This window comes from Salvelinus fontinalis, chromosome 6 (genome assembly GCF_029448725.1).
Source record: "Salvelinus fontinalis isolate EN_2023a chromosome 6, ASM2944872v1, whole genome shotgun sequence".
Taxonomy (NCBI): Eukaryota; Metazoa; Chordata; class Actinopteri; order Salmoniformes; family Salmonidae; genus Salvelinus; species Salvelinus fontinalis.
The window spans coordinates 20,309,991-20,328,034 of NC_074670.1; the positions used below are offsets into that span (position 1 = coordinate 20,309,991).

At 41.9% G+C, this 18,044-nt stretch overlaps 1 protein-coding gene across 1 annotated transcript in view; it reads left to right on the forward strand.

The window, feature by feature from the left end:
- The window catches only part of LOC129857311 (dual specificity tyrosine-phosphorylation-regulated kinase 1B-like), an 82,709-nt gene that overhangs the window by 28,982 nt on the left and 35,683 nt on the right, over positions 1-18,044 (forward strand). The gene's annotated exons all lie outside the window — the stretch shown is intronic.

Consider the following 18,044-nt stretch of genomic DNA (forward strand, 5'->3'; position numbering starts at 1 on the left):
ATTCAGTTGCTCATAACTACGGTGAGTTTTCCTCTCTCGCTTTTCTAAGATGAGGCCTGTTTCCTCTCCTCACTCAGCTGCCTCCCGCCTCCGCTGCATTGTTCTCAACACCAGTTTTAAATTAATATACAGTTCTAGAAATCAGGCTTTTTCCCCGGGTTCGGGCTTAATACATTTCTGTGATGTAGGACCGAGCCTGGGTTCAGGCTTCAGTTCACCAGGCTGGGTTAAGACCGGGCTCTACTCTCTATACCCCTCACTCTGTCTTTTACCCATCCTCCTAACATCCCTACTCACCCTTCCCCATGTTTGACTTATGCAACTCATCCCTCCCCTCTCCCCCTCCAGTCTGCAGCTCCCTGCCTGCATGATGTTGGGACACTAATGCTACGGTGGTGGACAGTAGGGGGGTAGTGCTGTTGCTAGGGCTGCCTCCCAGCCCTCTTATGGAGAGAAGAGAGAAAAGTAGAATGGTTTGATTTCTGAGTCCTGAAACTGGAAAAATGTCAGTGCCAGGTCTCAGGAAAAGCAAGCATCCCATTTATCTTGGCATGAGGGGTTTTGAAACCATTGAATGGTGTACCTGTATATGTTATGTGACTTCTCTTAGCAGGACATTTACAGAGCGGTTGTGCGTGGTGCCACTGACAGGTGTGGCATTGTGACTTTTCTGAGGTGAACGGATTCCTGAACTGAGGGGTCTTACATCACTGTAAAGGTAAATAATTGAGGCCATCCCCTCGCATGTAAAGTAGCGTTGCTCATTCCCCCCCAAAAGAGGACTGTATTGTTAGCAGAAGTATCGTAATCTACATAGAAAAGATAGGGTGTCACATTCTAGTTGTAAGAGTGGAGGAAGCTATTTAGTGTGATACCTGCTTATTCCTCAATAGCTCTAAATGGGCTGTCGCTGATGGTGACTGTGCTGTTCCTGGCGCTTCACTTTAGCTCTAGTGGGTGGTGGTGGGGATGTGTCAGTGACCATTGACAAGTCTGCAGTTTCTCTCTCTGTCTCGCTCTGTCTTTCTCTCTGCCTCGCCCTCTCTCTGTCTCTGTTTCTCCCTCTCACAGCCTGGCTCTTCAGGCGCTGAACGCATCACTGTGATGTAATTTTACTTATGGAGCAGGGTGGTTATGTGTGTGCTGTCTATAAGGGCTGTTTGCTGTGGCGTATGATGGCTATAGGATAGGATGTACACTGTGAGCAGTGCGGAGAGCATATAGGATCTGTATCAGGGATGATGCTGGCTGGGTCAGCAGAAAGTGGGTCAGCACTGGGGGAAGAGAAGAGAAGCTTTACACTGAAACATGCCACACAGAGACAGCCACGGATGGAGCGGGCCTCTATTATTTCATCATGGTGCTCTCAAACACAGACGTGACCATGGTGGCCACCTTTCCACACCCAGGTTGACAAATGTATCTGTGTCTTTCTGTGGGTTCTTAGAAGACCCAGTCGAGGAACAGAACATTACCCTGATCCCTTTCAGGCCAACCCAGGGGCTTTGTCCCCTAACTAGTAAATAGTCTGCTTGTCTCACAGCCTTTGTGATCCCTGAAATAAAAGCATCACGCTACAGTTATGGGCTTTAATGAGTCATTGGTTTCACCTCAGAAAAGGTTTTCGATGGAATGGATACGAGGAGAGGTTACCAATTTTTTTTCAGGGACAAAGTAACAGGGGCTTAGGAGAGGGTTGAAGAGCCTATGACGTGTGTGAACCTGTGTGACATATGGCCTAGTCAAACATTTGACCAATGACGTATATAAATGAGAATGTGTTCTCAGTCAACTTACCTGGTAAAATAACGGTAAAATAAAATAAATAAAATATAAACCCTGGATAGCTGACGCTATGTCTTGGCCAATAAGAGCCTTTGAAGCCACCCGGCCGCCATATTCATACTCCTCCTTTCGAGGCTTTGCGCAATGGGAGTGAATCGAGGAAAAACGATATCTCCACATTAAAATACCCAACTTGTGAAAAATACCACGATGTACGGCATATGGATGCAGCCAGCCCCAATTCAAGGAATATGGGAAGACCTTTCAAATTTAAGTATTGAAATTATTAGTGTAGAAAATGTAATTGTAGGTCTATTTTGAGAGACTACTCCTGACAGCTTGTGGTCCTGTGTAACCATAGTAACGCATGTAAGCATGTGTCTGTGGTTTAACTAAATTACATTAGCTAGCTAGTTAACGGCTAATGTATGCTAGCTAGCTTACAAAGCAATAACCTATTGTTGATGTTATTAAGCATTGATAAGGTGGTGATAAATGTGTACCATTGAACTGCTGTTCTTACGGAATTATATATAGTCCTTTCACCGTTGTGACAATGGATGTAGTTAACGTTAGCAGCCAGCCTAGTAAGAAGGCCAACAGTGAACCAGTTCCTAGGTTTATTATACTAAGAGTAATTTATTGATCTGGACTTTCTTGCAATTTCTTTTTACTGGCTTCATGGGGGGAGTAAATTTACATCAGATTGATCTTAAATTGGTCAACAATATTTAAAACATTATGGGATCCTGCGTTAACTTCTCCAGCTTTACATTCTAGAAATTAACATTGTGCTGCTTTGTAGGGTAGAGGGGTGAGCTACATGTAATCATTTCAATCAACTTTTCCCCCCCTTACAAACACTGTAATGCATACTTTTTAAACAATGCATAATATTGTATGAACTGAACAGGAGTCAATCCTTTCTCAATAAATATGAAAAATATTAACATTTCAATACATTTTTTGAGTTTGTATGTTGCCGTCCCCACTACAACAAATAAATACTTCAATGCACGTATTTTTGTCCTTGAAACATTCCATTGAAATAGTGTAAATTCCCATTAATTCCTACGGAGTTTGTTCCTAATGAGTAGTATCAATATGGCGGACGGTGACTTCAGAACAACCTCTGTCAGTCATCTAGTGAATACATATAGAGTACCAGTCAAAAGTTTGGACACACCGGGTGTGTCAAGGGTGTTTCTTAATTTCTACTATTTTCTACATTGTAGAACTATGAAATAACACATACGGAATCATGTAGTAACCAAAAAAGTGTTAAACAAATCAAAATATAATTTTGATTTTTCAAAGTAGCCACCCTTTGCTTTGATGACAGCTTTGCACATTCTTGGCATTCTCTCAACCAGCTTCACCTGTAATGGAACAGTGGGTTAACTGCCTTGTTCAGGGGCAGAACAACGTGTATATATACACTGCTCAAAAAAATAAAGGGAACACTAAAATAACACATCCTAGATCTGAATTAATTAAATATTCTTATTAAATACTTTTTTCTTTACATAGTTGAATGTGCTGACAACAAAATCACACAAAAATGAACAATGGAAATCAAATTTATCAACCCATGGAGGTCTGGATTTGGAGTCACACTCAAACTTAAAGTGGAAAACCACACTACAGGCTGATCCAACTTTGATGTAATGTCCTTAAAACAAGTCAAAATGAGGCTCAGTAGTGTGTGTGGCCTCCACGTGCCTGTATGACCTCCCTACAACGCTTGGGCATGCTCCTGATGAGGTGGCGGATGGTCTCCTGAGGGATCTCCTCCCAGACCTGGACTAAAGCATCCGCCAACTCCTGGACAGTCTGTGGTGCAACATGGCGTTGGTGGATGGAGCAAGACATGATGTCCCAGATGTGCTCAATTGGATTCAGGTCTGGGGAACGGGCGGGCCAGTCCATAGCATCAATCCACCATCCCCAATGGTGGAACAAACTCCCTCACGACGCCAGGACAGCGGAGTCAATCACCACCTTCCGGAGACACCTGAAACCCCACCTCTTTAAGGAATACCTAGGATAGGATAAAGTAATCCTTCTGACCCCCCCCTTAAAAGATTTAGATGCACTGTTTGTAAAGTGGCTGTTCCACTGGATGTCATAAGGTGAACGCACCAATTTGTAAGTCGCTCTGGATAAGAGCGTCTGCTAAATGACTTAAATGTAAATGTAAATGTAAATCAATGCCTTCCTCTTGCAGGAACTGCTTACACACTCCAGCCACATGAGGTCTTGCATTAGGAGGAACCCAGGGCCAACCGCACCAACATATGGTCTCACAAGGGGTCTGAGGATCTCATCTCGGTACCTAATGGTAGTCAGGCTACCTCTGGCGAGCACATGGAGAGAAATGGAAAGAAATGCCACCCCACACCACATGGAAAGAAATGCCACCCCACACCATGACTGATCCACCGCCAAACCGGTCATGCTGGAGGATGTTGCAGGCAGCAGAACGTTCTCCACGGCGTCTCCAGACTCTGTCATGTCTGTCACATGTGCTCAGTGTGAACCTGCTTTCATCTGTGAAGAGCACAGGGCGCCAATGGCGAATTTGCCAATCTTGGTGTTCTCTGGCAAATGCCAAACGTCCTGCACGGTGTTGGGCTGTAAGCACAACCCCCACCTGTGGACGTCGGGCCCTCATACCACCCTCATGGAGTCTGTTTCTGACCGTTTGAGCAGACACATGCACATTTGTGGCCTGCTGGAGGTCATTTTGCAGGGCTCTGGCAGTGCTCCTCCTTGCACAAAGGCGGAGGTAGCGGTCCTGCTGCTGGGTTGTTGCCCTCCTACGGCCTCCTCCACGTCTCCTGATGTACTGGCCTGTCTCCTGGTAGCGCCTCCATGCTCTGGACACTACGCTGACAGACACAGCAAACCTTCTTGCCACAGCTCGCATTGATGTGCCATCCTGGATGAGCTGCACTACCTGAGCCACTTGTGTGGGTTGTAGACTCCGTCTCATGCTACCACTAGAGTGAAAGCACCGCCAGCATTCAAAAGTGACCAAAACATCAGCCAGGAAGCATAGGAACTGAGAAGTGGTCTGTGGTCATCACCTGCAGAACCACTCCTTTATTGGGGGTGTCTTGCTAATTGCCTATAATTTCCACCTGTTGTCTATTCCATTTGCACAACAGTATGTGAAATTTATTGTCAATCAGTGTTGCTTCCTAAGTGGACAGTTTGATTTCACAGAAGTGTGATTGACTTGGAGTTACATTGTGTTGTTTAAGTGTTCCCATTATTTTTTTGAGCAGTGTATATATTATTTTTACCTTGTCAGCTCGGGGATTTGATCTAGCAACCTTTTGGTTACAAGTCCAACGCTCTAACCACTAAGCTACCTGCCTCCCAAATTATTCCATATGTGTTATTTCATAATTCTAATGTCTTCACCATTATTCTACAATGTAGAAAATAGTAAAAATAAAGAAAAACTCTTGAATGAGTAGGTGTGTCCAAACTTTTGACTGGTACTGTATATCATTGCATATGACCATGGTTGACAAAAAAAATTGCAGTAAAGACATGTCTTTTTCCCATGTCATTTCAGCAAGCCATGACACTGGAAGAAAGCAAGCCATGACACCCACCATCCCAGATTGTTCTGGAATTGTAGAGAACTGGTTGTTAGGTTGGAATTGGTGTGGGGGGTCCGCCAGTGGCTTTTGTTCATTTTATTGGATTCCTCATGTCTTACTCATTATTAAGAATATTATGGTCCAAATCAAATGTTCGGTACTATATTTATTGAAGATAGTAATCCTATGAATTAAAATGGCCAATTTGGGTGAAATCTATAAGCTTAATTTCTCAAATCAAATGATAGTTCAACTAAATGTTTCAGGAACGCTAATCTTATATGTTTCCTAATTACAGAAACAATTTCAGCACAATCTGAGATGGTGGGTGTCAAAACCCTCTTTCTTGTGCTTTTTGAGGTGGAACGACCCTATTACAATTAGGGATGCACGATATATCGGAATCGGACGATTATTAGCTAAAAATGCATTTGTCTGTCAAAAAAGATGCAGTAGCACTGCCAAAGCTGTACAGAAACTTCTGCAAACAAGCAAACAACGGCCACGACCAATGTGTTTACAATACCGTGTTGGTAATAATGCATCATTTGTTCAACCGGAACTTCTGGGGTAGCTAGCTTTAGCTTGTTACCTAGCTAGCACCAATACAACCAGCCTGAAAACAATGATCAGTAGAAACTGCAGTCATTTTCATTATTCTTAGCAATGATTTTCGGGAATCCTTTTTAGTAAGTATTAGCTATGTTGCTATTTGTTCATCTATTGAAATTGAACTTCAGTACATGAAAATAAATAGTTAGCCAGCTACTTAACCCTGTTGCACAAAGCTAATGTTATACGCAGCCAGCTAGCTTCATCTGGCTAGTGAGGCTCGACCGGACCGGGTTATGTGTTGTGAAGCTAGCCACAATAAGGATTAGGCACAATAGTAGAATTTGCGGTTTGCCTTCATAATATAAGTATGTCTTTGACAGTGATGCAAATGAATAAAGAGTAGAATTATGCCATACTTTTATTTTGAAGGCTAACCGCAAAGTCCACTATTGTGGCTAATCCTCATTGTGGCTAGGTTCACCATTAATCAATTAAGAACTGTCTTATAAGTTAGGGTTATTTTAGATGATGACACCTAGCTATATAGTTAGCTAGCTAACTAAAGCTACTGAAATAGATTATGTCGTGTTATTTGACATGTCTCTTTTTTGACACGCAAAGACCCAAACGGTGTTCCATAGAAATCCTGGTTGAGAATGAAACGACTGAACAAATGAACAACGAAACAGCACAGCAAGTAAGTGAAAGAAATAGGTTTTGATTATGTTTTACTGGTAATGGGGACATGCGTAAATGCCAACAAAATAACTTGTTGGTCAGTGTGTGTGTAACCTTTATTTAACTAAGCAAGTCAGTTAAGAACAAATTCTTATTTACAATGACGGCCCGGACGATGCTGGGCCTATTGTGCCCCACCCTATGGGACTCCCAATTACGGCCAGATGTGATACAGCCTGGATTCGAACCAGGGACTGTATTGATGCCTCTTGCACTGAGATGCAGTGCTTGAGACCGTTGCGTCCATGTGTGTGTGTAACTATTTAACTGGACTAGAATGCTTAATAGGGATCGGCGTCCCGTCAACGGGCTAGTTGTAAATCATGCAGCACCTTATGTCAAGATCGCAGATTTTAGAGAAACAACAAATGTCGGTACATATAAGTGTCTTATATTGGCTGAAAGCTTAAATTCTTGTTAATATAACTGCACTGTCCAATTTACAGTAGCTATTACTGCGACTAGAATGCTTAAAAGGGCGCTAAAATGTTAAATATCGGTATAGTTGTTTTTTCTTTGCAAGGAAAATATTGGTATCGGCCGAAAATGTCATATTGGTGCATCACTAATTACAATTCATAAATCTGACAACATCAATGCGGGGTAGAGTAGTGTTTTTGACTTCGATACCAGGTTTAGTATCACAATACTTAATACCAAAACAATACCACTGCATAAAAAGGCATATTATCCAAAGTCACAGAATAGCACTTGATCCAGACAAACTCAGCTACTGCTTTATTCAATCGTTGGGCGTCTTGAGTTCAATATCAGTACATTTGCATTTTTTTTACATAATGGTAATCACTTATTTGAATGGTAAATCTCTATTGATAAACTCGGTAAATTAAGCTGTAGTCTATCCACAATACAGGTGAATGCATATTCAATGTGTGCATGCATTGAATTAATAATTAGGCTACAAAATAAACTTTCCAGTGACACTGACACACCCATTGATGAAGATGAAGCATAGACTACTCACCGGAGATGGCCGAAGCACTCGTGCCAATATCTCAAGGTAAGCTACTTTTAAAAACAGTGCTGTTTGCTCCAACTCGCTCAAAAGTTGAGAAAAAAATGGTTCGCTTCTACAGACAGATTAGTCTTCTCTTTTCAGCAGTAGGCATTTGCTTTACAAACGGTAGGCCTACATTTTTCTCGCAATTGTATTTTGAAATTTGTGAAAGGCAAACTGACAGCCGCAACCAACTATAAAAATATAATTCATAGATGGAGGTTCCCATTCAAGTCAGGTGCACACAGTCCGACGCACAAAGTGACAGGGTTAGAGCTTCCAAAATCCTTCTGTGGATTATATCTATGACCACAACGCAACAAGCTGTTCTACACTGAGTGTACAAAACATTAAAGACACCTGCTCTTTCCATGACAAACTGACCATGTGAATTCAGCTGGAAGCTATGATCTCTTATTGATGTCACTTGTTAAATCCACTTCAATCTGTGTAGATGAAGGGGAGGAGACAGGTTAAAGAAGGATGTTTAGGACTTGAGACAATTGAGACTGGGATTGTGTGTGTGTGTATGTGTGCCATTCAGAGGGTGAATGAGCAAGACAAAATATGTAAGTGCCTTTGAACGGGGTATGGTGTCAGGTGAACCTGTTTGTGTCAAGAACTGTAACCCTGATGGGTTTTTCACATTCAACAGTTTGCTATGTGTACCAACAATGGTCCACCACCCAAACAACATCCAGCCAACTTGACACAACTGTGGGAAGCATTGGAGTCGACATGGGCCAGCAAACCTGTGGAAGGCTTTCGATACTTTTGTGAAGTCCATGCCCCGATGAGTTGAGGCTGTTCTGAGGGAAAAGCGTTTCAGTATACAGAAGTTTCATATACTGTTCGTGCAACACTAGGGTAGAGAGCAGAGACCAAGTCACATATTCATAATTGCGTCCCTTGAAACACTTAGGCTGCATTTATACAGGCAGACCAATTATGCTATTTTTTCCACTAATTGTCTTTTGACCAAACACATCAAATCTTTTCACCTCAGCTCTTTTTCAGAGGTGATTAGATTGGTCGAAAGACCAATTCGTGAAAAAAGATCAAAGATGTGTGAACACCGCCATAGAGATCCACTCACACAAACAATTATCCACACCATAAAGATGTTCAGACACCTGAGGAGCCACATTACCCTTGAGCATACTGAGCCCATATCCATGCACTCGCTGATCCCATGGCAAGCAGACACATACCAACCCGCCTTGACATATGTTCACCCCCCGCACACACCTCCATGTGCCCACATACCCGAATGCATCCATATGACACTGGCAAACAGTGGCAGGGTCCAGAACATGCCACCAGTCCGAGCCGCCCAGCCCACCCACCTGCCACAAAGATCCCTTGTTTGGACACAGGAGTGACCAGTAGATCAGCCAGACCACTCAGACCCAGTTGGACTACGGACAAAGAGCACCATTCCTTAATCCCCTCCTTGAAGTAAACACAGATCTGAGATGGTATGGAGTGGTGAAAGCTCTCTCTTATCCAATCACACATAGATCTGTGATTACCTCTAGGAATGAGGAAACATTGTCCAACTATTGGAGCAGGGCCCTAAGAGGTAGAGCTATGTGGGAGTGTCAGGAAGCAGCGCTTGGAATTTCCAGGTGTGTGGCGTGATGGGTAAGGTGGGGAAAGGGGGTGGTGGATGTGCCCCCTCCGGTTGGTCTGCCCCAAGGTAACACCCGGCACTTTACCCTGATTGCCCTAGAGATGAACCCCTACTACAGAAATGGGTTCCACAAATTGTAAGTGGCTTTGGATTAAACATGTCATTCAAATAAATTAATTAGCTAGCTCGTCTGTCTGCTCAGTAGACTCTAGGCAATGGCTATACATCTGTGTTAATGATTGTGAATATTTACATCTTTTGTCCCTTTTGACAGCCTGCGTTTGTACACCTTTGCTTGTGCTGCAGACCGTGTGCTCCCATGGACAGGCTATTTGTGCTCACATACGTGTGTGTGTGTATGCTTGTAAGTGAAAGGCCCTGTTGTCTCTGTGGGAGTGTGAGACTGTTCCCAGCTTCAACAATGACAGCCAAAGTGACTGTCTGTGTCCCTGCATGCCTGCACATACCCTTTGCCAGCCACCATGCCAGCTCTAAACTGGCACAGCAAGAATTAAATAGCCAGAGCTTCTAGAGATTATAGCTGGCTTAACAGAAGCTTAATCACATCATATGTGCAGTATAGGGTGAATAGGAAAGGAACAGTGACCAAGAGGGGGAGGAATATATATATTTTTCAGTGAAGACTGGGAGAGGACTTTAAAAGGAGATGGGAAATTGTTATTTTAGGTACTTTGCAGGCTACAGCTCTACCACTGTGGATTTGAATAGAATGAATGGTAGGTGCAGGTTCCCCTAATAAAAGCCTGTTTAACCCTTAAGCCAACATCAGCTAACTTCTGTTTTTAGGGTTTTCAACTCTGGTGCTCTTTGTGCTGTAACACATCTCACAAAGTTTTTTCACCACTGCTAGCTGAGTCACTGAAGTCAGAACTCTTCAGATAAACTTGACGACAGCACTCTTCACTGATAACGCAGAGCCAAACATGCTTTTGTGAGGCAAACCAGTAACCACAGGAGTAACGCGGTCCTTGTTATCGATGGACTGTCAAGCATGATCCTTTAAATTACAGTCAGATTTTCTCTTGGGGACTTTCCTTTACTCCTAAGGTGTCAGTTGGAATTAAATTGTGCAGCTATTTATAAACCGTGATCCATCTTTACCCATTTTGTCTGTGTAAGTAGTCCCATGTCCGGTGCTGTGTCAGTTACAGGGCAACCTTGTATCCTAGTGCCGATGCAGAGCTGGACTGGCTGGATCCTTCCAAGTGAGGGAATTATTACCCAACGAATGTGATAAGTAGTTAGTATTGATTGAATTTGTATTTGACTACATCCTCCACAAGCCCTCCCTCTGCAGGAAGAGGCCACATCTGTGACAGATCCATGTCAATTAACCCACAGTGGCCTGTTAACCCGTGTACCTGAAGTTAAATCAACGTTATTCAATACTCAGATGTGCCTGGTGTGAAACACTGGACATGAGAGGAAGACTCTAATGAAATGCTGCTGCAGAGTGTTGGGCTCCTGTGAGGAAAAGACCACCACACTTGAGACCTTGGGGTGATTGGAGGGCAGAGGCCCTCCAGTGCATTTTTGTCATCAGTTTAAAGGTGCAATATGCAGAAATCGCTCTGCTATTTCCTGGTCACTAAAGTTCTAATAGTTTGCCTAATTTCAGTTTGTGACCCAAACAAGTGTAGAGAATCATTGTACCATCTAAACCGCTGTGAAATATATTTTCAATAACCAAAAATATTGTATTTTCAACTGTTTGAAGCTGGTGCACAAAACCAAAAGTAAAAGACGCAAAAATTAAACTTAAAAACGGTAAGCATAGAAATAGCCCACATAGAACAGATCTATTGCTTCTTAGACTTGCTTTCAATGAGTGACAGATCTATAACTCACATTTAAAATCAAATGTTATTTGTCACATGCGCCGAATACAACAGGTGTAGACCTTACAGTGAAATGCTTACTTACAAGCCCTTGACCAGCAATGCTTTAAGAAGTTAAGAAGAAAATTTTTAAATAGATAAGTAAAAACAAACAAAAAAAGGAACATAATTAAACAAGCACAATTTCTATGTCAATTTGGTCAGGTCGCCCAAAAAGTTATATATTGCAGCTTTAAACTGGATCGGTTGCTTGCTGGATGGCAAATTGAGTGTCTTATTATTTTTATGTCTCTGTTTAGATATTTGAATAGATGCTGCAGCTGTCCTTGTCTGTCTGTTCTTCCTTACTGTAGTTTTTTCTGTAGCAATGCTACCGTACCTGTAGACTTACGGTAATTGTGCTATTGGCTTGCGAAACTTCCTTCTTACTGCACGCAGAGACATAAACATTTTATAACTCCAGATAAATGCCAGAATCTCTAAGGCAGATGTTTAGATTTATATAAAGAAAACTGCCACTGCTGTTCATTGATAACAGCTAACCGTGTGGTTTTCAGCTGGGGGTTTTGGGAGAGACCACAGCCTACAATATATAATGTCCTCACTCCCCTATCAGAATTGAGTCGGTGTCTACAACCGGCCGGTACTTAGGCTACAATTTATTAATTTCAGTCGCTGTTATGTCACTGTTTCTTCATCATTATGCATAGATATTGTAATGAATCTAGGATGGAGAGCAGGTAGATTTGACTCTCCAAACTGTAGGCTAAAAATAACTTCAGCCTGTTTCCAGAAAATCTGCAAATTATTGTTGTGATGCTATTTCGGTTAGATAGTCAGTACAAGGTCTAGTCCTGGCTGTGGTGGTATGTGTTCTGTTTTCCAATAGATTTTGTAATGGGTTTGTCTTTTGGCAAGTCATACTGCCGGAGCCGTTTCTAATAATGTTATTGGTGACTGTGAAATGTTTCTGCCTGCCTATCCCTCTCCAAATCCATCCTGACAGTATAAACTGCAGCTATTTTAGGAGTTATAAGTTCATGTTGAAGCAGGAGCTGATGGCAAAAAGGAGTTTCTCTATACTTGACACTGAATCTAGAAAATGTTGACCTACATTTAAAAAAGCATTGTGTGACGTGATCCTAGCCACATCCATGTAGTATTTAATTGCACTTTGCACTGGAGTGAGTTGCTCCCCTATAACACAGTGCAGTTGCTTGGTGCTGGTCAGAAAAGACATCACTCTTCCTCTGGCAGTGCCCAGCCAGTGGTTTGTTGTAATAGCTAGGGTTGGCCACTGGGGGCAGCAAAGGAGGGACCACCAGACCCTCCTCAAATTTAACAATGTTTGGCCTGCATCACACCCGTTAATCTACTTCTCTGGATGTTTATCCTGGTCCTAAAGTCAGCCCGGTGCTGTCACAAAGCCTCAGTTCCAATTCCTCTTACTACTATCAGTTGATTAAAATATATTTTGTTATTTTCTGCCTTTACTTGTATGCAAAATGTATGCTGTTAATTTAAATGGAAGAGCAGGAGGGTATTTTTTTGCACACAGACAGACTGTCAGAACTAGAACTGTGCCATTGCCTCTTATGGGTATATCCCAAACAGAAACCTGATCTCAACATAAACTCTCCCTGACCCCTTAAGAAAAAATAACCCTTAATCCTGGCATTGTAAACCATGACATAGTGCAACATTGGAAATGTCTACATGCATGCCGAGACAACATTGTGTTATGTGCAATAGATGAGGATCCTGTTTAACGCTTTTGGGTCTCTGTGTGACACCGTTTTGTGGTATGTGTGACTAGCCCCTTCTGTCTGTCTGCTGGAATGAATGTGTGCTTTTCAGGTGAAAGGTCGAGCAGGGGGAGGGGGAGCCTCATCAGGGATTAAGGGTGGGGATTCTCTGTCTCTCTCCGGAAAGGGTCAGGCATAAACGCAAAGATACTTGCATAGTGATGCCGTGTAAGCCCTCTGTGCCATTATCCCTCCCCCTTTAATACAGACACAGTAATGCACACAAATGAGGGTGGACCTGCACCTGCTTGAGAACAGGTTACAAGTTTCTGGCAAAAATGTATATATATATAAATAAGGAGCCAAAAGAAATTTGGGAATTAAAATATTGTAAAATGTAAATGATAGAGAAGTATAATTAATTAATTAAATTGTGATGAAAATCATCATTTATGTTGTAGAATGCTTCCTGAATTTATTAGAATTGAAATGGAAATGATGGTAACTCTGTGCAGAACACATTTATACCTCAGTTATGTTCAGCGGTTTCATACAGGAGAATGGAGACCTCTAGGTGTCATTAGCAGACATTGAAGGAGATGTTTGACTAGAAAGATTTTCCTTTTTTTTTGTTTTTAAGTGATCATACAAAAAAGTTATTTCCTCTTTTCTATTCAACAGTTATCATTTCTAAGCATCACATAACAAAAACATAAGAGATTATGGGACTTTATGAAATGCTTTCTGTGTTGAATTTCATTTGTAAATCTGCATGGTTACTCGCAAGGAAGCAAACAGTTTAAGTTTACCCCTGCTATAAAAAATAATGTCATAACTTTATGACACTAATATTATCTAGATTGCTCAATCTGTTTGTCCAGTATTCCCGGCACGGACCAAGTATTTGCCTCCCCTTTACTTCACTCCTACACCTGTTCTTGCAAGGACCTCCCGGGTCCTATTTATGGACGAAGCGCCTCTAACTTCTTTCAGTGTTAAACTTGACTCTCTGCCTGCTCTTGGGTTTCTTGGCAGAACTCTAGTGGCAGTAGCAACATTAGGCCATTTTTGTCACATGTAACTCCAACCTTTCCTGTACACTATATAGCCCACTGGGAAACATAACACATGCTCATGCTCATCACCTATGACATGCCTTGCGCCTGTTTTGTAAACGCCTGTAGTTGCCGGGTGGAATTATGGGTAATGGCTAGAAGGGATCCAGCTTTTGTCAAATTAATGTAAAAAGTATTCTTTTTTGCATTTTAGCTAACCCTAAACCTTTTCCTAACCTTAAGCTAATTCTCCTAACATGCAACGAAAAGTCAACTCTGATGTTAATTTCACAAAACCTGGATCCCTTCTAGGCATGACCAGGAATTCTGTCACATTTCCCATTCCTCCCTGAGGTCCTTGAGCTGTTGTGATGATCAGAGGGGCATGTTGTAACAGAGGATGAGGCATAGATGTATATTTTGTTTTACATTGTTTCACTCAAGTCAAAGTTAGAGATTCAAATATCAGTTTCTTGTCAGTGTGTTACTTTTAACAGTTGCAGCTTGATGTACCATACTGCAAGTTCTAGATAACTTTAATAAATCAAGCGTTTTACATCACTTTCTATTGCATATTTTTCTATGTTTTACAAAGTGAATTGTATTATTGGCAAATTTTATTATATTCCATTCCTAAGGGACTGGCATGGGGTGTCAACGGGTAGTAAAAAGGTTAGTGCCTTTTTTTTTTTTTATGTGGAGACCTTGGCCACAAGGAGCCATGTAACCTTATTTAGTTGTCAGGATTTCACCGGTCGGCAATGAGAGCTATGATATATATTTGGATATTCTGCCTGTAGATAGGGAGGTTGAAAATACAGCAGAGAAGCATGTGATTCGTTGTTGGTAAGGATTCCATCATCCCTGCGCTGGGTGAGAATGAGTGATGATTAAGATGGGTGAAATCAATGCTTGTCTCTGGGTTTACTTATCGCATAAATTAAATGACATTTAGTTCAACACTATACACACACCTTATAAAACATCTTCCCAGGCTTTAGCTGAGTTGAAACGCAACCCCGGTAACCTCCCCGCAGTGTAATTGTAATTCGCTGCTGTGTTACCCCTCCGTTCCTCTGGCGCTCGCTAGCTTCTTCTGTAGAGTTCGACTACCGTATCTTCCCACTGCATCATGTTTACCTAGCAACACGCATCACCCGCTGCCGGCCCTCCCATTGGTCATTTCAAAACGCACCCGGGACCAATGGCAGGGCTGTTACCATGGTACAGTGTGTAGTTGCCGGGTGGAATTTTGCTGCAAGGCACGTGAGTCCCGGAGTCTTCGCCTTGCGTTTTTAATCTCGGGTGTCTGGGAGCTTTGCAAACGTGATTTATTGGAACCGAGTCACACTCCCTTTGGAGAGTCAGCTCACATAATACACGTACACAGTTATCTATACATTTGTGCGTATACAATCAAAATAGTGTAATGACACAAGGAGGCTGCACCAGTTCGGTTTGGATTGTATGTGCCATGCTGTGCCTCTGTTCGGCGCTAAGGGGAAAGGGGGACTGAATTTGCTGGCTAATTGCTCAACCAAGTTTAGTATAACGTTATGATGTTGCTATTCATATTTGGTGTGTCATATTTTGGAACAAAGATGGAGAGCGGCTGTGGTGTCAGTCTCCAGATCCGCTTAAAGACTGTCGAAGTCCCTGGCATTTTGGAATTAAGTTATAAGCAGTTTACACATACATTTGGGGACATAATTGTTATTTATTCTATTAGATAGTAAATGTATTGTTATTTTTCTCATAATTTGTATGTTTCTGGTAACACAGTTTTTTTTAATGTTCAGACCATTGAGTCATTGTTGTTGGTGACTGTTTACATCCTAATTTGTGGTCTAGAGAACATTCGTAATTGAGAAATATAGCAATACCCTGCGACTTTTAAATTGCCAGTCTTCCCCAGAACATAGCAAATGCATACACAGTGCAAACTGCAGAGCAACCCCAGGTGCTATTGTAAAAGTAATTCTAAAGTTCTTGTCCTGCATGCAAATTGTACATTTATTTTGGGTGTGAGCACCCACATCCCCCTTCCCATGTCACCTACCACCTCAGTAACATCCCTGACCTATAACCTGTCATTGGGGTTTAGTTTTTGCATCAACAGTGCTCTCTTATGGAAGTGACACGTGCTGCATAGCTATTGCAAATATCTCCAGCTCGCAGTTTGATTAAATTGTGTGCTGAAATCTATCCCAATCCTTGCATGATGACAGTAGCTGTCTGCAGTGAAGTGAAGTTAAAGTTTTTCTGAAGGGGGAACACGCACATTCACTGGCTACCGTGGAGGATGAATGACAACACGGTTAACCTCGTTTTGTACATCCCCTCCCATCTCTCCAGTTGCTGTTCTTTTGGGGGAGAATATGGAAACGGATACCCAACATGAACACGCAGGATTTCACAACATGCAATCTCCTTGAGAACAGACAATGTTGTTTTAGCTCCATACTTCACAGGGAATTATTTTCAGAGTTTTCAAAATACCAAGGCTAAATTATCACAACATTACTTAACCTGCCCTTTTGTGTTTTACTGGATTGAGATACATATACATTTTTGAAGTCGTCTGTTATTATGTCATAGATAATCATTTACCCCATTGCCATTTATTGGTGTCATAAGGGTGTAAAATAGTTTTTCTTCCTGTATTTGATCTGAAGAAACAAAGTATATTTTGTTAATATTCCCCAAAAAGTAACTCAGTTTGATCACATTGTCAGTGTTTTCAGATATTCTGGATCATGTAATTGCCTGTTTTGCTTGTTAGCCTAGTTTGTGTGACTTGCAGGCAAGTTTTTTATTTTTTATTTACTGGACACACTATTTTAACTAGATGTGAAAGGTCACCTGGCAGATGTCCCTGTGCATTAGATATTCTCGTTTTCTGTTTTTTTTGTGCTCTATCAAGTTATGCATGCTATTTATGGGAAGTTTAAAGTATTGTTTGAACTTTTCTATATAGATCTTTTTTGCATGACTTCATGAGCTACCCCTTTGGTCGCATTTCTAGTGATATTTCCCCCTTCCCCTATCTGTCTACCTGAGGTCTTTAACTGTTTCCGCGGGCACGTCTTTCTGCCTCCGCGATGCATTTGGCGACGACGAGGAGGCAAGGGGACAGGGCAGCCTCATTTTCTATCTCCGCCCACATATCCAATTTGACCAATTCAAGCAGCTGAAGGGACGTCGTCTGACCAATCACGCTCGAGCTGCCGCGGCGTCGGATAGCAACAGAGTCTGCGAACGCGCACACTGGGGGTGGGGAGTGTTGAGCTCACGATCGAGGAAGGCGCGCCAGGGAAAGCGGAGAGTAGTGGCGGTGGAAAGCAATAAGAGAAGGGGAAGGGTTTTGCCAGTGTGCGTTCTTTAGCACAGAAAAGGTGGAATCATTCTCAAGGACTGGTAGAACTAAATGAAGCTTGCAGAAATAGACATGGTGAAGGACAGCAAACAAATTAGCTGTCTTAGTAATTATTTTCTGAATAAACCTGAGGAACAGGAAACAACTTTTGTCCTTATCATGACTTGTAATACACTTCTGAAAGATATAGTCATAAATAGGCTACAGCTTCAAGTTGACTCAAATATAGTGTCACAAAATGCTTGCTTTACCGATTACATTACTGGTTCTAAGGTAACTTGTTTGACTTTATCCAATACCTTAGTTATTAGTTAGTTATTTTCGTTATGCGCCATCGGACTCAACCTTTTGTTATATATTGAGATGAGTTGACAAGTTTTTCCCATAGCATGTATACTAGTTGCGGAATATTGTTGCGGTTGTCAATTTCAGATATTGTGTGAATAATGGTAAGGGCTTTTATTTGGGCACGCGCACCTAGTGTCGCCCCATCAATGTAGTCCTTGTCTATATATATGTGTGTATGTACAGTATATATATGTAATGTATATATATCTGCCTGTTACTATAAATGGAGAGGAGCAACTTTGTGGCGCAACTACTCTCGAAAAGGGGGGATATGAAAAGTCTCAGGGTTGACATCATGTAGCAGTGTGTGTTACAATA